Below are 24,731 nucleotides of genomic sequence, written 5' to 3'. Positions count from 1 at the left end.
TATTGTTCGGTATCCGCATAACATTGTAGAGGGGCACCTAAGTACGTTGTTGGCATTGCTGTCCATTCTACGCCAGCGAATAATTCAGGTTTTTCGCTCCACTCGCCATGCCAAAACTCTATGGTCTTCTCCCAATTATTCTTACATCCGGCTTCCTTACAATAGCTACCAGTCAGCCTAACCACCTCTTTGAAGCTTTCCTGGTCTTGACAAAAGACAGCAATGTCATCAGCGTATGCGAGTACCTTGACTTCTGTCGCTTCAAGCATAAAACCGCGAACTTTTTGGCTATTAATTAGGCTCAAGCAGAAAGGTTCCAAGTAGAGATTAAAAAGTGATGATGAGATTGCACATCCTTGCCGAACACTGGAGAGAAGTTGGATTGGTTTACTTAACTTTTTGTTTATAATGATCCGCGTGCTGCACTCTGAGTAGGCCATTTTAACTCCATTTAATATCACTCCGCCTACATTAACGTATTCTAATAATGAAAAGAGTACTTCATGGGATACATTGTCAAACGCTTTCTCCAAGTCCAGTTGCAGCACTGCAACCCGACTGGAGAGGGCATCGCAACACTCAAGCACACACCGAGCTACATGCGTATCCGTAGAAATTGTTCGGCCCTTGATGCCACATGTTTGATGTGGTCCCACTAGCTGTGTTACGACACTTTGAAGTCTTTTCGCTAGCACTTTCGTAAATATTTTGTAGTCACAGTTTGTAAGGCTTATTGGCCTGTATGATTTTACTGACAACAGTTTAACCTGTCCTCGCACTTAGGGATTAGCACTATATGAGATGTTCGGAATGATGGTGGCATTCGCTGTGTTGCATACATTTCCTTGAAAACAGTATGCAGTAATTGGCTGAGCTGATGTTTGAAAGCCTTGTAGAAGGCCGCTCCTAAACCATCAGGCCAGGGAGCTTTTCCTGCACCCATTCCATCGATGGCATCTTCAATTTCTCGTAATGTAATCGGAAATTCAAGGTTTGCTTTAATGTCTTCTTCTAAACGTGGCATAAGATTAAGGAAGTCACGCTCAAATCCTTGTTTTTTCTTGTTTCCAAGCAATTCGCGATAATGAGCTACGAATGCTTGCTCTATCATGGTAGGCTCGGAAGTTTCCTCGTTTTGATATATTATTGCTTCTATTTCTTTTTTTGTTGCGTATCTCTTTTCGTCACTTAACGCCCGTTTGGTGGGCGGTTCCACATTCCACAATCGTTCCGCCCGCGCTCGTACCATAGCTCCTTTATATCGTTCTTGGTCTATAGGTTCGACCTTACTTTTTATTTCCTTTAGCTGCTTCGTGCAGGATCCAGCATTTTCACACTCTGTACGCATAAAAAATTCTAGTTGGCTAGTTAATTCTTTTTCTTCTTGTTTTTCCTTGCGATGCAATACAGTTGCCTTTTCTATCGCTTTCATTTTCACGTTTGTTTTGAGAATTTCCCAGCTTTCAATGCAGTCATTGGTCTGCGCTGTCGTTGAGGAAATAATTATATCTTTTATATCACTCACAAAACATTCATGATCAAGCAATTTCGCATTAAATTTCCAAAGATACCAATTAAAATTCGTTTCGTTTCGTTTTCCCCCTAAATTAAACATTACTAGACTGTGGTCAGAAAATGATACGTGTTTAATTTCGTATCTTTGACACAGTGGCACAAGCTTTAATGCAACATACGCTCGGTCTAATCGCGCATAACTTTCACCTTGGTAGTGCGTATAAACGGATGTTTTCCCCGTCGATAAGAGACAACCGACATCTTCCAAATCATAATCGTTTACAAGCACATTTAAAAACTGCGCGCTTGTATCTTTACGTTGCTGTTTTTTGGCGCGATCTTCTGGTCTGCACACACAATTAAAATCTCCCATCAAAATTACGTATCGCTCACACTTCAGGTACTCTTCTAGCTGTTCAAAAAAATGTCACAGTTTTGCCCTAAGGGCGAAGCAATGAATGCGATAACAACACATCAATGTCATACGAAGTAAGGTGAGCGGCTTTGGTAGCAATATGAATTGTAGTAAACATGAGCTGATTAAGTAAGCAGGTGTGCTGCGGCGTAAGTAGACCGACATGAAGACTGACTCGATGACCACGAGAAGGCACGTGTGAAACGGTGGTGTTGATGAGAAGCGCTTCCCGTGGGCAGCGCTTGCGAAGGGACACACCTGTAGCACTGCACTGCCGATCCGGGCAGCATTGCATGTGTAGCGTGCGTTGGAAAATGTGGCCCGACTGTTACTAACTGAATGAACAAGCGTGGTGTGAGCGCGCACAAACAAACACGAATAGATGACACTGAATGACTGCAGACAACGACCGTCAAAACTCTGGCAGCAAGCTCATACGCCGCAGCGGCGAAGGTACGTGCGGTCTATCGCTTCAACGGAAACTGAGCGGCGGATGCACGGCGCATAAAGGTCAGAGCCGTGTGGAGATAAGAGACGGTGCAGACGAGCGACGAGCGCGGTTGTTGGCAGAGTAGAAGTGCGCCCCCCTCCCCGCGCTCCCTCCGGCGCTGGCTTCCCGCTTCCTTGCTTGCGCGTGGGTGATTGAGTGCGCTCACTCTCCGTGATAGCGCGCGTCCCCGCACGCTTCCGCTTGGGCATACGGCGCGCGGCGAAGATTTTATCTATAGGGAACCTCACGGCGACGGCAGAAATCCGGTAGAAGTGTCCATATAATTGCTATCGCAATAAAAAAGCTCTACGTGCACATTCATCATTTGGAGCATACACACACAATACGCGCCACTTAATGGCGGCAAAGGAAAAATCAAATATGACAAATCGGCCAGTTCCACATATAGTCACTTGTTCTTCTACAATACCAACACTGTTACGAATAAAGAGAGCGCAGCCTCCCGAAGTGCCAACCGCATGACACACACACACACACGTTGTACTGCGCTCTAAATGGCTGCACCATGCGGTCCGTCGGTTCCTGGCCTTCCACCTTTGTTTCTTGCACTGCTACTATATCTAAATTATTTTCTTGGAAAAGTCGGCTTACTTGGTATTGGCGTCTCCTGCTAGCCAAACCGCGAACGTTTAAAGTGCCCAGACGAAGGGGCTTCGTAAGGTTAAGTGCCATGGTTAAACCGAAACAGGTGGACCGCATGGAATTTACCTCGATATTTTGTGCTGGTATTCAGTTGACTCGTTGCTGCGATGGGCAACGTCGCGTCCAGCAAGCAGTTCGCCGGTCTACTGCGCTGTGGTTCAGCTGCTAGGCGCCTTGAAGCCATGGTGGGTGCTTTGAAATCCTAACTGGGCAATTTGCTGGGCTATGCGTTGTCCCTCGTTACGAGGGCATAGTTCCCTCCATTTTCCGGTCAGGAGGGACGGTAAGCTTCGGTTTGAAGCTCGGTCGTCGGCCCGTTTGAAGGCAGGCCATCATGACTGTTTTGGTGCGCGGTTCGTCACCGCTGCTTGCACTGGGCTTTACCAATTCGTTGCCTGCTTCGTCGCGCGGTCTCTTGGCAGAAGCACCAGATTCAACTTCCATGACTTGCGCGTCGGCTTGCGCTTCCGCAGCCAACACGGCTTCCACTACCTTGCCTTTGTCCTTCTCCTGCGTTTCCCCGGTCAAAGAGACTTCGCTTGTCTGGGGTGTGGTGTTGTCAGGAAAAACACCCTTCCACGCGTTGGTAGGGACAGCCTCCTGATTCGCTTCCTTCGCGTCTGTCTGCCTTCGCGCGTCACTAGCGGCTGCCTCGGCGTCGGCCTCAACCATTATGAGCTCAGTCTCCACTTCTTTACTTGCTTTTCCTGTGATGCTTGCGTAGGTGGTCACTCATTCCGCGTCGGTGTGACCGAAGCGTCACACTGCGAACAGCGAGGCACACGACAGTCACGTCGGATGTGACCGGTGGTGTTGCAACGGAGGCATAATGGTGCTCGGTTTGGGACAACAACCAGAGCGAGTTCATTTCCTACCCGTAACTGGTGTGGTAAGTCATCGATAGTGACACCGGATTTGAGTTTCATGGCGACTTGGCGGGTTGTAGATGCTCTGTCTGTAATGCCGCGTACACGCCATTTTTCCTTTGTGACTTCTGTAACTTTTCCATACGGTGCCAAGGCCGGACGCACTTGGTCATCGCTGACGCCATAAAGAAGCCAGTGCAGCTTCAGTCGTAGTCCTTGGTTGTTTGGGTTAACCACAAGGCATCGGCGATTCTTGACTTTTATGTCTCCGGTAGACAAAATTTTCTTTGTTGCTTCAGCGTTCTTGAAAGTCACGGCCCAAACGGGGTTCATCCGGTACGCCCCCAAAGCGATAACGTCTGGGAGCGCACCAAGCTGTTCCATGCCATCCCGAAAGTCTTCTACGCGGTATGGCCGCATCCGCAAATCCGCATGAAGAAAGATGGTATTCATCACAACCTGACCTGATGGAAGTTGAGGCAGAGTAACTTGGTAGTCCTGGTCGACTGAAGCAAAAGACCTGTTTCCGCGGCTTGAATGCGCCGCTGAATCCGCTCCTTCGGAGCCCATGTTACCCACGACCGTACACAACGGTGGCCGGAAGTGGAATGACGGCACACCGAAGGACGGGAGGCGGAAGAAATAGCACATCTTGTTCTCACTGCGAAAGCGGTTGTGTTACTACTGCAAGCTGCGTGATGAGTGCAGAGAGGTGCTTTCGTTTACCTGCATTTAAATAAAAGAAAAAAATACTGCTATGACCAGGATTCGAACCTGGGTTATTGCGGCCACAACGCAAAGTACTAACCACTATACGATCACGGCACACCGAAGGACGGGAGGCGGAAGAAATAGCACATCTTGTTCTCACTGCGAAACCGTTTGTGTTACTACTGCAAGCTGCGTGACGAGTGCCGAGAGGCGCTTTCGCTTACCTGGATATAAATAAAAGAAAAAAAAATACTGCCGTGACCAGGATTCGAACCTGGGTTATTGCGGCCACAACGCAAGGTACTAACCACTATACGATCACGGCACAACGAAGGTTTTTTTTCTTTATTTCCGTTTTCAACAACATACAGTAATACAAGTGAGAAACATTTCAAAAGGTAAAATACATCAGCTAGTCTTGAGCATGATGCAATTTTAAAAAGGCTTTAGTGACGCGAATTCATCCAATTGCGTCACCCATTGACGAGCGTTGACCGTAAAGTTCAGTACATCTCTTGTGTAGATAACGCTTTCCATGAAATATTGTCGCGCTTGGTCGTGCATCAATGTCAGCATATCTATCTGCCATCCGTGTTTTCCAAAGTGCATGCATACAAAGCAACATAACCAGATCACTAGGAACACCCCCTGTTTCGTCATAAGGCAAGAACCGTATGCCAAATGGTGACAGTACTAAATCTTTTTTAATTGTGCGCTGAAGAATGTCCCACAAAAATCGTGCATCGTGGCAATCCAGAAATATATGCTCAATAGTTTCCGGTTTCTGGCATATTCTACAGTTTATTGTCCAGGCAACAAAAATACCCTTGCTTTGAAGCCATGGCTTCACAGGGAGCGTTTCTGTGTGCAATTGAAAGAAAAATGTTATCGCAGAGCTTCGTACAGGCATTCGCTTAACTCTTTTCAACACTGTTTCTTTCATCACCCAAATAATAGTCTGCCCTATATAAAGGTGTCGGAAGAAAAACATCCACTAAATCTTTATACAACTTTTTCTTTCCTACAATGCAAAGGTATTCAAGAGAAAAATGCGCGCGAACAATGCGATAAGCAGCCACTACCTCGCGCAGGAAACACGGTAGTGCACCATGTGTTGCAGCGCTGGTTGACACGACAAAATCCGCAAGATGGTTCCGCAGGCGTACTTGTATTACAGTTCTCAAAAATGTATCACTCTGATCACGCAAAAAGATAAATCTTGAAACTACTTGTTTCAAGAACAAATGTGACAGCCCTAGTCCGCCGTTCCGCACTGCATGAAACAGATTGCATCGGCTTGTGCGCTCCCAACTGGAGCCCCAAATAAAAACTGCAAACACTCGGTGGAGTTTCTGCATTGTCATTCTTGTCATACTCAATACCTACAATACATAGAATATTTTGGCCACTAGAAATGTATTGCACACATTTGCTCTTGTAAATACTGAGAATTTGTGACCGCCCCATTTCTTAGTCTGGTCTCTTACTCTATCAGCTTCCTCAAGCCAATAACCAGTCGTTGATGATGATGATGATTGTTGGGGTTTAGTGGCGCAAGGGCCAGGTATGGCCAAAGAGCGCCATGACAGTATTAGTTCGCAGTGAAGTGATGAATTGAGAGAAGTAGATGTGACGTGGCTGTAAAGGGGCCTAAAATAATCGCTGTAAAGTGCGTAAAATCTACATGGAATAAGATAATGGCAATGACTAGTGACGTGTACTATGAAGGTAAAAGATGCATTGCTAAACAATGACATGATATACAAGATATATCAGATATAAAAATTGTCAAAAAGCACTACTGCCTAAACAGAGCCCTTGAAAGACACGGGCCTGGAGGCATGTGCTTATACAAAACTATCACAGCGGCATCCTCTGAAGAGAGGATGCGCTACGAATTTGTTGGGCTTATAACATGCAGGACCACTTCGTTTAAAAAACCGAGGACTGCTTTGGTGTTAAACACCGGTTCTTCACCAATAAACATCATAGGATGAAGAGGGATATTATAGTGGTATGCTACAGGGAAATGTTTCCTTCTCTCTACTTCGGCTTCCCGACACTCCAGGAGGACATGGAGGACGGTCAGCCTCTCACCACATCTACCACAGGTTGGTGGTTCATCACCTGTCAACAAACAACTGTGGGTTCCGTACGTGTGTCCTATTCTCAGCCGACTGAATAAGACGTCAGTTCGCCGTGCTTTCGTTACGGGGGGCCAGAAACCTAACTGTGGTTTAATCAAGTGAAGCTTATTACTTGTTTCAGCATCCCACAAGCGTTGCCAGTGGCTTCGCAGTTTCTTTCGCAAGAAAGGTTTCAGATCTGTTACAGGGACAGTAGCTGTAGGGTTAATAGCGTGTGATGTTATTGACGTAGCCATTCGGTCAGCTAGCACATTACCCTCAATGCTTCTATGGCCAGGCACCCAGCATATAATGACATGCTGGTTACATAAATACGCTTGACAGAGGACGGAATAGAGCTCAGTAAGTACAGGATTTTTGTGTTTACCGAGTGACATCAATGCTTTTACGACGCTTAGGGAGTCCGTAAATATAATTGCCTTTTGAAGTTTTGATTTCCTTATATGCTTCACAGCCGACAACAGTGCATGGGCCTCAGCCGTAAAAATACTCGTTTCCGGGTGGAGTACACCGGATTCCGAGAAGGATGGGCCAACGGCTGCATAAGACACCCCGGCATGTGACTTGGAAGCGTCAGTGTAAAGCTCTGTACACGAGTACTTGTATTGAAGCTCTAAGAAATGCATTTTAATGTGTGCCTCTGGCGCGTGTTTAGTTACCTCTACAAACGATGTATAGCAATCTATGAGTTGCCACTGCCACGGCGGTAACAGTTTCACTGGAGCCATAGGACGATGATCAAGCAGTGGAACACCCATTTCCTCACTGAGGTTCCTCACACGCAAGGAGAATGGCTTTCTCGCTGCAGGTCGATTATGGAAGAGTGTGGCAGCGGTAACGTCATTTATGGTTGAATAAGAAGGATGTTCATTGTTTGCTTGGACTTTCAGAAAATATGTGAAACTGCTATATGAACGCTGCAGATGGAGTGACCACTGGTTGGACTCTACATGGAGGCTTTGGATCGGACTTGTTCGGAAAGCACCGGTCGAGATGCGGATACCCAGATGGTGAATGGGGTCTAGTATTTTTAATGCAGTTGGCGTTGCAGAATTATAAATTATAGACCCGTAATCAAGCCGTGAGAGGACAAGACTGCTATACAAGTTAAGCAAACACTTTCGATCACTGCCCCATGTTGTGCGGGACAGAAGTTTTAGAACGTTCATTGTCTTCAGGCATTTTGCCCTCAGATATTTAATATGAGGAATAAATGTAAGCTTGGAATCTAAAATGATTCCTAGAAACTTATGCTCGCTGCTCACAGAGAGCGCATCTCCTTGGATTTGTATACTTGGGACAGGCGTTACGCCTCTCTTGTTTGTAAAGAGAATGCAAGTGCTTTTCTGAGCGTTAACTTTAAAACCATTCTCCTCCGCCCATTTGGACAATCTGTTCATTCCCAGCTGTACCTGTCATTCGCAGATGGCAATATTACATGACTTAAAGGCTATCTGCACATCGTCGACATAAACCGAATAAAACATTGTGCGTGGGATGACTGTACGCAGGGAATTGATTTTTACAATAAGTAGTGTGCAGCTAAGCACACCGCCCTGCGGCACACCAGTTTCTTGTGTGAATGGCCTAGACAAAGCTCTGCCCACCCTTAGGCGAAATGTGCGGTTAGTGAGGTAACTTTCGATTGTGTTAAGCATATTGCCACGAACACCCATCGCCGAAAGATCTCGGAGAATTCCAAAGCGCCATGTGGTGTCGTAAGCTTTCTCTAGGTCTAGAAATACAGACAGACAGAACTGCTTATGTATGAAAGCATCTCTAATATATGCCTCAATGCGGACAAGGTGGTCTGTTGTAGACATACCTTCTCGAAAACCACACTGGAAGGTGTCCAGAATTTTGTTATTTTCTAGGAAGCATATTAGGCGCCGGTTTATCATTTTTTCGTACAGTTTGCACAGGCAGCTTGTTAGAGCTATTGGCCTGTAGCTGCTGGCCAAGGACGGGTCTTTGCCTTGTTTAAGTATGGGGATGACTATGGCTTCTTTCCATGAAGACGGAATACAGCCAGCCGTCCACATGGCATTAAAAAGAGACAAGAGTGTTTTCAGTGTTTCGGGGTGTAAGTACCTAATCATTTCGTACATGATACGATCCCCACCTGGCGCTGAGTTGTTGCAATAAGCGAGAGATGCTTTAAGCTCAGCTAAAGTAATGGCCCAACCGCATGCACGCGATATTCAAGCGACAGCGACAAGCGACGCGACAGGCACACCCTGTCGCGCTGTCGTGTCGCGGAGTGGAGCAACCACATGAACGCGACATCGCGAAAAAGAGTAGCGACGGATTTACATTGTTGTGCGAATAAATGTTATCTTGCGCGCGTAAAGAAATCTCAATTTTATCAAAAGGTTTATCTAGACCTAGCTAAAATATGCTATCATCCCCAGAGAAAATCTGTCCCATGCATCCCCAGTGGAACTCCGTCCCATGCCGCCAGCGTAAGGTGCCGTGGCGCCATCTGTTGAGTAAAACTTAAAACACTTTCTCGGCTCTCGGTGGCGTCTCAGGCCTAACAGCGTCAAAACAAAACAACCGATCTCAATAATAACGACAAGAGAGCGCCGATACTTTGCCTTCAGCTAGCGATGAGGTGAAGCGATGACTGATTGTACTATTTATTTTTTTGCTGTCACAGCAGAGAGCAAGTTGCAAGAACGAATTCAGATCGAAGCGGGCAGACTGATTGCTGCCATGTTGTTGTGCAATCGCTGTCCCCAGCGGATGTCGTCGCGCTGACTTCCGGGCGACAAGCGATATTTTCTGGCTGGCCAGAAACCGGCGACACGACCAGCGACAGCGACGGATAGCCCTCCGCGACGGCAAAACCTGTCGCTCGTCGCCGTCGCTTGTCGCTGTCGCTCGAAAATCGCGTGCATGCGGTTGGGCCTTAAATGGGGAATTGCAGGCCTCACTCGATGAGCCTTTTCGATTTAGGGGTCGCCGCTCTTCGCGTTCTTTGATTCTCAGGAATGTTTCGGTATAGTGCCATGCACTTGACACATACTCAAAATGTTCGCCTAGACAATCCGCCTGATCTTCCAGGCTATCACCTTGTGTACTTACTAAGGGTAGGGGATGCGACTCCCGACCTGTTAGTTTATTTACCCGATTCCAGACTTTTCTTTCATCGGTGTACGAATTTATACTGGCGATGTACCTATCCCAACTTTCCCTCTTTGCACGTCGACGTGTTCTCCTACCTTGTGATTTGATCTGTTTGAAATTAATGAGGTTTTCAGCAGTTGGAGAATTGCGAAGCAATCTCCAAGCTTTGTTTTGATTTTTGCGCGCTTTCCGACATTCGTCGTTCCACCATGGGATGCGACGCTTATTAGCTAATCCACTAGTTTGCTTAATACATTTAGCTGCAGCGCTAATAATGAAACCTGTTAGGTATGCAACAGCGTCTTCTACATTAAAAACAGCAATTTCATCTCCGCCTAAATACGTAAGCTCTCGGAACATTTCCCAGTTGGCCGAGTCCATGTTCCATCGAGGAAAATGTGGCAAGCATGTATCTTGTTTTGTTAAGTTTAGCATAACTGGGAAATGGTCGCTCCCAAAGGGGTTCCTGAGAACAGACCACTCCAGATACGGAATTAGAGTACTCGATACTATACTTAAATCGATGGCTGAGTATGTGTTATGTGTAACGCTGTAATAAGTTGGCTCTTTCTTGTTAAGTATAGATGCACCTGAAGAAAACAGAAAATTTTCTATAAGGCGTCCTCGCGCATCTAAACGAGAGTCGCCCCATAAGGGGCTATGAGCGTTCACATCACCGACAACTATGTATGGCGGAGGAAGTTCATCAATGAAGCTTTGAAACTGTGTCTTGGAAAGTTGATAACAAGGAGGGACGTAAATAGAACTAATTGTGACTAGCTTACCGAACAGTATTGCTCGGACAGAAACTGCCTCAAGGGAAGTTCGGAGGTTCAATTGCCGACAGGCAACACCTTTATCTGCTATTATAGCGACACCACCCGACGAGGCGGTAGCGTCGTCGCGGTCCTTCCGAAAAATGGCATAGTGCCTTAAAAAGTTTGTGTTGTCTGCTTTGAGATGCGTCTCCTGGACACACAGCACCCTCGGACTATATTTAAGAAGGAGCTCTTTGACATCATCAAGGTTACAAAGGAGACCCCTAACGTTCCATTGTAATATTTGCGTGTTCATAATGAAATATGAGTTTGTGCTGTGTGTTCAGGAAATGCAAATCACTTCACAGAGCCTTTGTCGGGCCCTGTGATGCGGGATTTTTCTTTTCTGGAGCGATCGCGAGAATCTCGCCGCTCACTAGGCGCTGATGGCGCCGTCTGGCTGGTTGTTGTGTCCATCGCCTCTTGCAGGGCGCTGGACCCGCGCTCTTGCAAGCGCTGTGTTGGACGTGGAGGCCTCGTCTCAAGAGACGAGACCCTTGAGGCCACCAGCCCGGAGGTCGATGGCCCCTTTTTCTGGCATGGCGGCGCAGCGCTAGCTGCAGCCGCCGAGGGGGCGGATGGCGTCACCGCCGGCTCACTGTGTGCGGGCCGGGCAGCCGCCAGAGGCCGTTGTGGCGCTGCCCCCTGACGCGCCACTTCGGCAAAGCTATTCTTCGGCAGGTAGGAAACCCGCCTTCGTGCTTCTGTGAATGATATGTTCTCTGACTTTGATCGTTACGATCTCCTTCTCCTTCTTCCAAGATGGACAGGACCGCGATTACGCGGTGTGCTCCCCATCACAGTTTACACAGTGTGGCGCGTTCTCACAAGATTCAGACGGATGTTCATCAGCACATTTGGCACAGGTTATTCGGCCTCGGCAGTTCTGAGAACTGTGGCCAAACCTCTGGCATTTGAAGCAGCGGAGGGGATTCGGGATATAGGGCCTGACTCGGATCTTTACATAGCCTGTCTCGATAATCTCGGGAAGCACACTTGAGCCGAATGTTAGGATTAGATGCTTTGTTTGAATCTCTATACCATCACGTCTCATCTTAATTCTTTTCACATTGATGACATTCTGGTCACTCCATCCCTCCAAAAGTTCAGTCTCAGTAAGCTCCATTAGATCATCATCGGAGATGACACCACGAATGGTGTTCATAGAACGGTGGGGGGTGACACTCACAGGAATGGCCCCGAAAGACACAAGTTCAGGTAGCTTTTCATATTGCATTTTATCGCGGAGTTCAAGAAGTAGATCCCCGTTTGCCAACTTGGAGACTTTGTAACCTGGGCCAAAACTTTCAATCAGTGATTTCGCAACCAGGAAAGGTGAGATGATTCTTGCTGACTTTTCAGTTTTCTCTGAGTGTATCACGTGAAATCGTGGAAAGTTATCTACTTGATGGCCAAAAAACTTGAAAACTTCTTCAGTGCGCCCTCGTTTATGAGGGCGATCAAGGAGTGGGGGAAATGACGAAAAAGCCATAAAGGTAACACTGATTTCGGCAGCTATGCCAGCCACCCACCACCGAGCCCAACAAGGGGACGCTACGAGACCCGAAGGAGACGCAGACGCCAGCTGTACATAGCCACTATAACCTAATATAATAGACCCAAGGTTGGATAAATTACACCAGGTTAACCCTTGCTGCCTGGAAAATTGGAAGTAAAAGGAAGTGAAAAGAAGACAGGAGAGATGCAAAGAGAGACAGAAAGGCGAAGGTTCGAGAGAGAAAGAGACAGGAAAAGGCAACTACCGATTTCCCCCGGGTGGGTCAGTCCGGGGGTGCCGTCTACGTGAAGCCGAGGCCAAAGAGGTGTGTTGCCTCCGCCGGGGGGCCATAAAGGTCCAAACTCCCGGCTTCGGCTCAACCTCCAGGATCCCCTTTTCCCCGGACACGGCTAAGCCGCGCACGGTTAGACGCGGGAGGGTCCAACCCCCATGTGCTCGGGTCCGTGGTGTCGCAACACACCAAACGCCTGCTGACGCAGACGCCCCTGCGGGTAACCAGTCGTTGAATTATGGTGTTGCAGTGGCACTCCAAGGTATACGTTTGGCGAATTCGACCATTGCATGTTGCAGTACACCTCTGGTGTGATTGGCCAGTTTCCATACCAAATGCCGAGACTCTTTGTCCAGTTGACAGCACTTCCTGTGGCTTCACAAAAGGCTGTAGTCTCTTTCACTACTATTTCAACACTTTTTATGTCTGAACAAAACACAGCAATGTCGTCGGCATATGCCAACACTTTGACTTCATTATTACAGCATCGGAAGCCTTGAATATGGGGTTCTGAAGAATCTTTAAACAGAAAGGTTCTACATACAGAGCAAATAACAATGACGAGACTGGACATCCTTGGCGCAGACTAGAGGTAACTGTTATATTTTCACTAAGTTGCTTATTTATTACTAGTTTAGTGGTACAGCCTTCATAAGCCATTCGCACACCATCTAGAATGAGAGAACCTACATTGGTGTGTTCCAGTATTAATAGTAAAATTTCGTGTGTAACCTTATCAAATGCCTTTTCAAGGTCTAACTGTAGCATGGCAACCCGTCCTTCTTCGGCATCACATGATTCAAGTATGCTTCTGGCAACGTGGATATTAGTGTATATCGTTCTTCCTTGGATTCCGCAGGTCTGGTGAGGTCCAATTAGTATTTTAATTACTTTTTGAAGTCGCTTAGCAAGCACTTTCATGTGAACTTTATAATCAACATTTGTGAGGCTTATTGGTCTGTAAGCCTCTACAGAGCGTAACTTCAAAGGATCATTGGTCTTTGGAATTAGTACCATATGTGTCATCCTAAATGATGGGGGCATCCTTTCCATTTCGTAACACTCATTTATTACGCGGTGCAATACTTCTGCCATTTCTGCTTTAAAGCATTTATAGAAAGCTACCCCTAGTCCATCTGGTCCAAGGTGATTTACCAAGGCTTAACTCATCAATTGCTTTTTCAACTTCTTTCACGCTAATTGGTCTTTCTAGCTCCTCACATAGTTCTTTTTCTAATTTAGGCATTAGTGGCAGGAAGGTATTTTTAAACAGCTCGGTTTTTTCTTTCTTATGATTTAGTAAGTTACGGAAGCGCTCAACGAAGGCCATTTCAATGATATTACTATCTGTGGTAACACGGTTGTGATAACAAATTTCGTTTATTTCTTTTTTTACTGCATGCCGCTTTTCATCGCCTAGCGCTCGTTTGGTGGGCGTTTCCCCGCACCAAAACCGCTCTGCGCGTGCCCTGACTACTGCGCCTCGATATCTTTCATTGTCAACTGCTTCTAGCTTACTTTTAATTTTTTTTATTTGCTTTGCAAACAAACCCGGCTTGTAGTTTTCCGTTGCAACCATAAATTCTAGCGTGGTATGAAGTTCCTTTCTCTTTTTCTTTTCTGTGTAGCCCACATGCTCGGTCAATCGCAGCAAGTTTTATCTCTGATTTAAAGATTTACCATGAAGCTGAAATGCTACCTGACTCATCACACAACAAGTTATGTATCTTTTCTTTTAGTTTTTCAAGAAAAGGTTGATCTTGTAATAATTTATCGTTGAACTTCCAAGTAAACTAATTAAATTTGGAAGCTTTTTCTTTTGTGCCCACAGTAACTGTTACTAAACAGTGATCACTGAAACTAACACATTTGACGTGATAGTCAACACATTCAGGCAAAAAAAGAGCAGGCGCATAAATACGGTCTAACCTGGCATGGCAATCACCTTGGAAGTGGGTGTACGCCGTGCCGTTTCCAGAGACTAGTACGCTTCCTACATCTTCTAGGTCATGTTCATTTACAAATTCTGTCAAATACATCGCACTTTTGTCTATCGCCAGTAACTTTTTACTTCTATCCTCAGGTCTTTGCACACGATTAAAGTCGCCAAACAGGATGACATTTCGGTCACACTTTACATACGATTGTATAGTTCCAAAGAAATCACGTCTTTCTTGGGCTGTATTAGGCGCTTAAGCGCATAGGGCCCGCCATAACATACCGCAAAATCCAAAATCCAACACAAAAAACCGGCCACTCTGGCATGCTATAACTGCTTCTTCAACAATATCTATAGAATTTCGATATAATATCAAGCAGCCTCCAGACGTACCCACAGCATGCGACACGCAAATATTAAATCTAGCTCTGAAAGTTTCCATCATTCGATCTGTTTGCTCTTGGGTCTCGATTTTTCTTTCTTGTACGGCGATCACATCCAGATCATTTTCTAAGAGAAGGCGACTTAGCTGGTATTGTTTCCTGCGGGCTGACAAGCCATGCACATTTAAGGTCGCTATGCGTAAATGAAATTTTAGTTTGTTAGCCATATTAAACAGGTTTTACAATACTTGTAGTACTCACATCGCTGTTGGGCAGGATGATAGACTCCGACCGCGTTTTTGTTGCTGGTGGGTTAAAAGCCATCTTGTCACAAAACAGATCCGATAAGTGATAGGACTATTAGAGTTCTCTCTAGACAAACAGTTCCCTCGCTAAGGCGGGGACTCTGTGAGCGTCGGTCTCCGGTCAGTTGGCACATTAGGCTTGAAATGTGTGATGCTGCGACGAGCAGTGCCCGTCTTCGTAGGTGGTTCCCCTGTGCTCGTCTGGCCGTTGTTCTGTCTGTTGTCTCTGGTTTCATCACGGGCAGGCTTCGCCGCAGCGCTCGTAACTGTTTCTATTGCGACCTTCCTTCACTTCAATTATATCTTTCGAAGGCATAGTCGTATTAGCAACTTCATGTTGACGAGCGGGCTCTTTGTCTGTGTTAGTTGCCGCTGCTACGGGGCCTTCGTCTTCGTTGGTGTCCTTCGTGTTCGTATCTTTCTTTCCGGGTGGCTTTGTCTCAACAGTTGTCACAGCGGACGGAGTCTTCATGCTCATCTTCCCGTGTAGCTTCCTTGGCGTCATTCAGGTCCATAATATGTTCCGACGTATCATAACTTCGCGGTGATCCTGCTACTGATGCATAAGATCGCACGCACATGGTCTCATCGTGGCCATAGCGGCGACAATGGCCACAGCGTGGGATACAACAGTCTCGTCGCATGTGTCCGATGCCGTGACACCGGAGGCAGAGCGGTGCTCTGCCCGGAACAGAGACAAGCACCAGGTCTTCCGCAACTCGCAGTTGATGCTGCAAGTCATCCGTACTCACGCCCACCTTCAGTTGTAAGGTCACTGACCTCGTTGTAGTATTCTTCTCGTAACAGCCTTGAACACGCCACTTATCTCTGGTGACTTCCAGGACTATGCCGAATGGAGCCAATGCAGTGCGCACGTCTTCATCGGGAACGTCATGCAAAAGCCAGTACAGCTTTATCCTTAGCGCCTGGTTGCACCACCTACAACGCAGCGTCGGTCTTTCACAGTGAAGTTTCCAGCTGCCAGCATCTTTTCCTTTGCTTCATTGTCACAGAACGTCACCGCCCAGACATGATTCATTTGATAAGCACATAGTGCGACCACTTCCGGCAGTAGCGAAAGTTGCTCGAGTGCATCTCTAAAATGTTCGACCCTATACGGCCTGGCTTTCAAATCGGCGTGTAAAGACACAGTGTCCTTCACAGTCGTACCTGAGGGCAAAGTCGGCAAAAAAATTTGGTAGTCCTGGCTGAACATCTCGGTTGACCTGTTACCGCCGCCTCGGGGTGCGGCTATACCTGCTCCTTGGGAGCTCATGAGAGGCACGTCCGCACGGTACGGTGGCCGGAAGTGGAATCCCCTCGGCACACCGAAGGACGGGAGGCGGAAGAAATAGCACATCTTGTTCTCACTGCGAAACCAGGGCTAGGTCAGCTGGTATACCCCCCGGGTAAACGATGTTTGCGTCACTAGCGCCAATTTGTCCCCTGGTGTTTGGTAGGCCAAACTGTGAAACCAATAAACAATAAAAAAATTGCTGATGCTGCTATGGCAACGCTTTTGTTGATGAGAGAGGAGGAAACGCCGAGCTGCTTGTCGTCTGCTATGCGCTCGACGAGCGCGCGACCGCTTTGTGAGCCGCAAGCGGAAAAGAGCACCGCTTGCATCTTTTTTAGATTGTGTTGCTGCTGCATATACTGTTTTCTACAGCTTTCGGTCGCTAATTTTCTCGGACGTTGAGCACGTCCACGAAACATTTGTTAGGAAATATTTCTCAGTTAAAATGCACGCGAGCTAGCAAGCTCGAAGCGTGACAATTTTGTTTGAGCAAGAAAATTTCAGTAGTCGGAAAATGTGGTGTATTCACTGATTTTATTAGCAACGTATTGCAAACGATACAACTCAATACATACCACAATAGCACAGAGCTGTGTAATTCGTACAGTAAATACAAATGTTGGGATCTGTATTGGTTACACAAACATAAGAGAAGTCTTCACACAATTCATCGTATATAGATTATCGCTGCAGGGGTCACCACGTTCATTGGCTGTACACAGTACAATTCACCACAAACGAAGGTTCATAGTAACACGTTCGTGAATAATGAACTGATCATGCAGAGCAGGTGACGAGGACGTTGAGCCCAACATTGCCAGCTCCTTTTTCTTTTTCCATCTTCTCGAAATAAGGGGGAAATGAGCAGCATTTTAGGTCACATGTTTTAAAAAAGTCTCAGCACTTTTTTCGCAAAATCGCGCTTCCAACTTATGCGGGTCAGCTTCGATTGTGTATCTTTGCATGACTTCAACTAAAAATATTCCTCTAAGAGACATTAAGCTTTGCTCAAAGTTGCATTGATATTGTACAATTACGTAACATGTTTAGCATTGGTGTTGTCTCATTAGCTGGCTAGGAACATTGTAGTATTGCAGTTTCTTTTTTTTAATTTACTTTCGCTTTACCATTGCCTACACAGCCCACAAGAGGTAATTAAGTCAAAATAATTTAAAAGCTGCTCTGCGCCGGCACGCGCACACCTGCTCCTGTAAAATTTCTACTATACAACGAAAATTATGGAGATCGTTGCAGCGTGTACCCAAGACTTAGCTTCGTCGTATTGAATTGTGCGATTTTACGTACCACGATGCGTGCGTGAGACACGCCGTAATAATCGACTGCGAAATATTTCGACCATCGGCGGCGTGCGTTAACTTCGGCCCTATCGAAACTCAATTTATTTCTGCGACCTCGTGTTTCAAAGTGTAACGCCATGTCCGATAAGCGACAACGGCGGGCGACAGATATGCCGCTTACAGCAAGGCCAAGTGGGCTGCGTCTTCTTACGAGCGTGAATTCTGTCGTTGTGAAAAGAAGATATTCGCATCTTTCGCTGCGTCAGGAAGCTGGAAAATATTCGCAGCGTTAGCTACACCAGCAGTTTGGAACACCCTTTACTACGCATGATCATCGAATATTAAGTAAAAACGAAAAGAACGCAATTCCCTGGAGCACGCGCAACAAATTTCGCGGCGTAACGTCACACGAAGCCGTAGCAGACGACATGAAAAAAGAAAGAAAGAAGCGCTCCGTGCTGTTCACTTTTGCGCCGTATCTTGCATACTAGTTCTACACAAAGCAAGAATGCACGCCGCCTGCCTTAATGCCCAAAATCAACAAGTCGGCCTTTGCATACCTACAACCTGGACGACGCTCTTTTGGCCGGCAGGGTGGTCTTGAGCCGAACCAGCCGTGGCTTCTGTGGCTTCTGCCCGGGAGGGTCCTGGAAGATAGGGTAGAAATCGGTCTCGGTTAAGGAGGTAGCGAAGGAAGGCAGTTGTACATTAAGCTGGTTGCATGAAATCCAATGTAAAGGACACACCTTGAACTCATGCTTAAATATGGAACGTGAATTATGTATCAAGCGATAAGGCGCGTGAAAACGAACTACAAATGCGCACACATTCGCAACCGCTAATAAATTGTTTTTCTTACCCTCGTCGATCGGGGACCCCACTTCCACTGCAGCAGTGGGAACAGCCATCCACAGGAGTCGTGTTTTGGCAGGGTCGGCGTAGGCATTTTCAGCGAAGTGGTCCGAGCAGAGGCGGTAGCCGTTGTACATTTGCTCCCGTGCGAGTCCCTCAAGATCTGCTCTTTGGCCGTAATTCCGCCATACGTCACACCTAGAAAATGAAACAGGTACCACCATGAATATCAATAAACAACACATAAAAGCGACACTAATATATAGAGTGCTAAAAAGCGAGAAAATATGTCACGAGTTCAAAAGTGAAGCGAAGCTCGCCCTTAGCGCAGGTAACATGAACTTCTCGTGACACGGAATGTAAGCAGTCGCTCGTACGCAATTATTTTATTCAAATGTGGTAATGTCACCCCAAGGAACTGCTCGTCGGAATGCTCTGAAGCCGAGCCAGTTCGTCGAATAAGCGCGTTCGGCGAACATATATATACTTTGCAAGATTTCTTCGCGAAGAAAAAAAAATGCAGGTCCACCGCTAAAAAAACCAATACCGAAGCGAAATTTCCGTTTGAGCGTCAGCTGGCATCAACCGGCTCACCAGAAACTGTCCACAAGTAGCTTTACATGCTTACAACGTTACTGAAAAATGCGCAGTGCCAGGAAAAAGAATGACTGTAAAGCAAGGGCAGAAATGTTTCGGTTCGCTCTGTGGCCGTTTTGATAAGCACAGCACATGATTCTTCGTACCGAAAAAAAGTGTGCTTACCTTTCGTCCGCTGGGAAGCGGAAAAATTTGGTTGCGCTGTTCCTTCCCGAGTTGCGGCACCAAAGAGCAGCACAACACGCCTTGTGTCCTGTGCCTAGTTTCGCCGACATTTTCAGATGTTCGCACTCACAAACACCAAAATTGTCGCTTTCCTGCAATTCTAAAAAGTTTCACACGTGGACAGCGAAAAGGGCTGGAGCAGACGAACGGAATGGCAGCAGACGAGATAAGAGCGAGAGCGCCGCCCTTCGGCGCAACGAAGGCCGAGTCTGGATAAATATATAGGGTGTTAAAAAAACGAAAATGGACAAGGACATATTTTTTCAACACATAATTGCATAACTTAACTTTATTCATGCGTAGGTTGGAAAGGTAGGGCCACACATGCAAAAGTTGCTGAATTTTCGCTTCCTACCAAAACAATGGCGGACGCTTTATTTCAGATACCGAAACTAGTCGAAGTGTCCGGCCCCTGGCGAAACCGTTTGTGTTACTACTGCAAGCCGCGTGACGAGTGCCGAGAGGCGCTTTCGTTTACCTGCATTTAAATAAAAGAAAAAAAATACTGCCGTGACCAGGATTCGAACCTGGGTTATTGCGGCCACAACGCAAGGTACTAACCACTATACGATCACGGCACACCGAAGGGCGGGAGGCGGAAGAAATAGCACATCTTGTTCTCACTGCGAAACGGTTGTGTTAGTACTGCAAGCTGCGTGACGAAGTGCCGAGAGGCGCTTTCGTTTACCTGGATATAAATAAAAGAAAAAAAATACTGCCGTGACCAGGATTCGAACCTGGGTTATTGCGGCCACAACGCAAGGTACTAACCACTATACGATCTTTTTTTTTCTTTATTGCCGGTTTTTCAACAACACAACACGTAGCAAACATCACAAATGAGACGTCAAAACAAGGTTACAATAAAGGTTGTTATTGTTGTGCACATAATGCCGTCAGTCACGTGGTGACTGGCGATGTCATTTAAAATTCTTTTAGTGTAACCAAGGGTTCCACGCTGGCAATCCAAGGGGCAACACATTCTTTAGTTTTTTTTCTACTTCTATTAAACGAGCCATGCTCTCTCGAAAGTACAGCCTTGCCGGTCTTCTATCTGGTTCACAGTAGAAGCCAGCCATTCGTGAGCGCCATATACTGTGCAGACCAGTCAACATAATCAGATCCAAAGGTACTCCTTCTTCGTTGTATATTGCAAGGTACCTGATGCCGTGCGTATCTAGCGGGAATTCTTTTTTCATTGTCCGCTGCAACACATCCCAAAAAAAGACCCCCTCCCAACAGTGAAGAAAAACGTGATCGATGGTTTCTGGTTGTTTGCAAATATAACAGTGAGAACCCCAGGGCATATAAAACCCACGCTCCTCAAGGAAAGTTCTCACAGGTAGCGTCCCGGTATGCAGTTTCAAAAAGAAAGATTTCGCACTTAGCGCTAATTGCATTCTTTTAACTCTTTTCAGGACATTCTGATGATGATGATGATGTGTAGTGTTTTATGGCGCAAGGGCCAGTTATGGCCAAAGAGCGCCATGCCATTGTTTGTGAGTGTGCAGTGGAGCGATGAATTCTGAGAAATAGATGAAGTGTGGCTGTAAAGGGGCCTAAAAAATAATCGCTGTAAAATGCGTAAAATATACATGCACTAAAATCATGGCAATGACTAATGAGGTGTACTTTGAAATGGAGAATGCATTGAGAAAGAATGACACGATATTTAAAATATTGAAGATGTAGTAATTGGAAAGAAGCACTACTGCCTAAACAGAGCCCTTGAACCAAAAGGGCCTGGAGGCATGTGCTTATACAAAACTACTATCACAGCAGCATCCTCTGGAGGGAGGATGCGCTATGAATTTATTGGGCTGATAACATCTAGCACAACATCGTTCAAAAAGCCGAGGATTGCTTTGGCGTTAAAAAGTGGTTCTTCACCAATAAACATCATGGGATGAAGAGGGATATGATAGCGGTATGCTACAGGAAAATATTTTCTTCTCTCCGTTTCGGCTTCCCGACACTCCAGCAGGACGTGGAGCACGGTCAGCCTCTCACCACATCTACCACAGGTTGGTGGTTCATCACCAGTGAGCAAAAAATTGTGGGTGCCGTACGTGTGTCCTATTCTGAGACGACAGAATAGGACATCAATTCGTCGAGTTTTCGTAGCTGAGGGCCAGAAACCTAACTGTGGTTTAATCATGTGAAGTTTATTATTTGTTTCAGCGTCCCACAAGTGTTGCCAGTGGCTTCGTAGCTTCTTTCGCAAGAAAGGTTTCAAGTCGGTTGCAGGAACAGCAGTTGTAGGGTTAATAGCCTGAGATGTAACTGATGTGGCCATTTGATCTGCTCGAACATTACCCTCAATGCCTCTATGACCCGGTACCCAGCATAAAATCACATGCTGGTTAGATATATACGCTTTACACAGAATGGAATAGAGCTCATTAAGTACAGGGTTTTTGTGTTTACAGAGTGATTGCAATGCTTTCACAACACTTTGCGAGTCCGTAAATATGATAGTCTTTTTGAGTTTTGATTTCATTATAAACTTTACAGCCGATAATATTGCATAGGCCTCAGCCGTAAAGATACTTGTCTCCGGGTGCAGTACACCGGTTTCCGAAAACGATGGACCGATGGCTGCATAATAAACCCCGGCATGTGACCTAGAAGCGTCCGTGTAAAACTCTGTACACGAGTACTTGGATTGAAGCTCTAGGAAATGCATTTTAATGTGCGCCTCTGGAGCGTCTTTCGTGACCTCTACGAACGATGTGTCGCACTCTATGATCTGCCACTGCCACGGCGGTAACAATTTAGCAGGAGCCATAGGACGATGTTCAAGCACTGGAACACCCATTTGCTCACTAAGATTCCTTACACGTAAAGAGAACGGTTTCCTCACTGCAGGTCGGTTATGGAAGAGTGCAGCGGCGGTCATATCGTTTATGGTGGAATAAGAAGGATGTTCGTTGTTTGCTTGTACTGTCAGAAAATATACGAAACTGCTATATGAGCGCTGCAGATGGAGTGACCACTGGTTCGACTCTACATAGAGACTCTGGATCGGGCTTGTTCGGAAAGCACCGGTCGCGAGGCGGATACCCAAATGGTGAATGGGGTCTAGTATTTTTAATGCACTTGGCGTTGCGGAGTTATAAACTATAGCTCCGTAATCAAGGCGCGAGCGGACAAGACTGTTGTACAAGTTTAGGAGGCATTTTCGATCACTACCCCATGTTGTGTGCGAGAGAATTTTTAAAAGGTTCATAGTCTTCAGACACTTTGTCTTCAGATATTTAAGATGGGGGATGAAGGTAAGCTTAGAGTCCAGAATTATGCCCAGGAATTTATGTTCACTGCTCATGGATAGTTGCTCTCGATTGATCGTGAGATTTGGTACCGGTGTCACGCCTCTTTTGTTTGAGAAGAGTATGCATGTACTTTTCTGTGTATTTATTTTGAACCCATTTACATCCGCCCATTTAGACAATTTGTTTAATCCAAGCTGCACCTGTCGTTCACAGATAGCGATGTTACATGATTTGAAACCTATCTGTACATCATCGACGTACACAAAATAAAACATGCTGCGTGGAATCACTGTATGCAGGGAGTTCATTTTTACAATAAAGAGTGTGCAACTAAGTACACCCCCTTGCGGCACGCCAGCCTCCTGGGTGAATGTTCTAGATAAAGCATTGCCCACTCTTACGCGAAACGTGCGGTTAGACAAGTAGCTTTCGACTGTGTTAAACATATTACCGCGGACCCCCATCGCAGAGAGATCTCGCAGAATTCCGAAGCGCCATGTCGTGTCGTACGCTTTCTCTAAATCTATAAATACAGAAAGTAAAAACTGTTTATGAATAAATGCATCTCTGATGTTTGCATCGATGCGAACAAGGTGGTCTATTGTCGACCTACCTTCTCGGAAGCCACACTGGAAGGGGTCTAGTATTTTGTTATTTTCTAGGAAACTGATTAAACGCCGGTTTATCATTTTTTCATACAGCTTGCACAGGCAGCTCGTTAGTGCTATTGGCCTGTAGCTGCTGGCTAAGGACGTGTCTTTGCCTTGTTTAAGTATAGGGATGACTATGGCTTCTTTCCATGAGGACGGGATACACCCAGCCGCCCACATGGCATTAAACAGAGATAAGAGTGTTTTCAGTGTTTAAGGGTGTAGGTATCTAACCATTTCATACATGATACGATCACCACCTGGCGCCGAGTTGTTACAACAAGCGAGAGATGCTTTAAGTTCGGCTAAGTTAAATGGTTGATTGTAAGCCTCACTCGAAAAACCTTTGCGGTTAAGAGGCTGCCGCTCTTCGCGTTCTTTGAACTTCAGGAAAGTGTCTGTATAATGCGATTCACTTGATACATATTAAAAGTGTTCACCTAGACAATCCGCCTGATCTTCCAGGCTATCACCTTGGCTACTTACTAAGGGTAGAGGATGTGACTCCCGGCCTATTAGTTTATTTACCCGATTCCAGACTTTTGTTTCGTCGGTGTATGAATTTATACTGGCAATGTACCTTTCCCAACTCTCTCTCGTTGCACGTCGAAGCGTTCTTCTGCCCTGTGACTTTGCTTGTTTAAAATTTATCAGGTTTTCGGCTGTTGGGGAGTTGCGAAACAATCCCCAGGCTTTGTTTTGCTTTTTACGTGCTTTCTGGCATTCATCATTCCACCAAGGCAGGCGACGTTTATTAGCTAGTCCATTAGTTTGTTGTATGCACCTTTCAGCAGCGTCAATGATAAAACTTGTTATATACGCCACAGCATCGTCTATGTTAAAAGAGGCAATGTCATCAGGGCTTAAATATGTTATTTGTCGGAAAAGTTCCCAGTTAGCCGAGTCAACCTTCCATCGCGGAACGTGTGGCGAGCATCTATCATGTTCTGTTAAGCCTAGCATAATTGGGAAGGGGTTGCTCCCAAAGGGGTTCTTGAGAACAGACCACTCCAGGTATGGCATTAGTGTACTCGATGCTATACTTAAGTCAATGGATGAATATGTGTTATGTGTAATGCTGTAATACGTAGGCTCTTTCTTGTTAAGTAATGATGAGCCTGAAGAAAACAGAAAATTTTCAATCAGGCGACCTCTCGCATCGCAACGTGAGTCTCCCCACAAAGTGGTATGTGCGTTGAAATCTCCGACAACTATGTATGGCTCCGGAAGTTCATTTATGTAGTTTTGAAATTCAGTTTTATGTAGTTGATAATTGGGAGGGATGTATATAGAGCTGATAGTGATCAGCTTGTCAAACAACACCCCTCGGACAGCAACTGCCTCTAGGGGCGTACGAAGTTTTAATTCC

The 24,731-nt window shown here is 46.0% G+C and overlaps 2 non-coding genes across 2 annotated transcripts; both read right to left on the bottom strand.

Annotated features, from left to right (window-relative positions):
• Positions 1-4,913: 4,913 nt before the first annotated feature.
• Trnah-gug (transfer RNA histidin (anticodon GUG)) lies at positions 4,914-4,985 on the bottom strand. Its single transcript has one exon. It is a non-coding gene; the product is annotated as a tRNA-His (tRNA).
• Positions 4,986-19,946: 14,961 nt separating this feature from the next.
• Trnah-gug (transfer RNA histidin (anticodon GUG)) lies at positions 19,947-20,018 on the bottom strand. The gene has a single exon. It is a non-coding gene; the product is annotated as a tRNA-His (tRNA).
• Positions 20,019-24,731: the final 4,713 nt, after the last annotated feature.

The sequence above is a fragment of the Dermacentor silvarum genome, chromosome 2, assembly GCF_013339745.2.
Source record: "Dermacentor silvarum isolate Dsil-2018 chromosome 2, BIME_Dsil_1.4, whole genome shotgun sequence".
NCBI lineage: Eukaryota > Metazoa > Arthropoda > Arachnida > Ixodida > Ixodidae > Dermacentor > Dermacentor silvarum.
This window is presented reverse-complemented; position numbering and strand designations above follow the sequence as displayed.